General features: G+C 40.4%; 1 non-coding gene across 1 annotated transcript; it reads left to right on the top strand.

The window, feature by feature from the left end:
* Positions 1–286: 286 nt before the first annotated feature.
* On the top strand, positions 287–394 carry LOC112715764 (small nucleolar RNA R71). Its single transcript, XR_003159968.1, has one exon. It is a non-coding gene; the product is annotated as a small nucleolar RNA R71 (small nucleolar RNA).
* The last annotated feature ends 426 nt before the right edge of the window (positions 395–820 follow it).

Below are 820 nucleotides of genomic sequence, written 5' to 3'. Positions count from 1 at the left end.
TAGCACTGCCAGATGCAGCTTGAAATCCAGTAATTTTCTGAGAAATCATATTGACTTGGTGAGTCAATATTTTGTTCTGAGCCAATATGGCATTCAGAGTATCAATCTCAAGAACTCCTTTTTTCTGAGTCATCCCATTATTCACAGGATTTCTTTCAGAAGTGTACATGAACTGGGCTTCTGTAGGGGTTTTCAGATGAAGAAATCCACCAGCAGAATGGTCCAATGACATCTTAGATAATTCAGACAGACCATCATAGAGTATACATATGAAGCTCCATTCTGGAAGCATGTCAGAAGGACACCTTTTGGTTAATTGCTTGTATCTTTTCCAAGCTTCATAGAGGGATTCTCCTTCCTTCTGTTTGAAGGTTTAGACTTCCACTCTAAGCTTGCTCATCTTTTGAGGTGGAAAGAATTTGGTCAAGAAAGTATTGACCAACTTGTCCCAAGAGTTCAGGCTTTTCCTAGGTTGTGAGTCCAACCATTTCCTAGCTCTGTCTCTTACAGCAAAGGGAAAAAGCATGAGTCTGTAGACTTCGGGATCAACCCCGTGGTCTTAACAATATCAAAGATTTGCAAGAATTCAGCTAAGAACTGATGAGGATCTTCCGATGGAAGTCCATGAAACTTGCAATTCTGCTGCATTAGAGAAACTAATTGAGGCTTAAGCTCAAAGTTGTTTGCTCCAATGGCAGGAATTGATATGCTTCTTCCATAGAAGTTGGAAGTTGGTGTAGTATAGTCACCAAGCATCTTCCTTGCATCTCTAGCTTTGTTGTTGGGTTCCGCTGCCATGTCAGCTTCTTTTTTAAAATTC

Source organism: Arachis hypogaea, chromosome 1, assembly GCF_003086295.3.
Source record: "Arachis hypogaea cultivar Tifrunner chromosome 1, arahy.Tifrunner.gnm2.J5K5, whole genome shotgun sequence".
Taxonomy (NCBI): Eukaryota; Viridiplantae; Streptophyta; class Magnoliopsida; order Fabales; family Fabaceae; genus Arachis; species Arachis hypogaea.
Note: the sequence above shows the minus strand (reverse complement) of the source record. Positions and strands in the feature narration are given on the sequence as shown.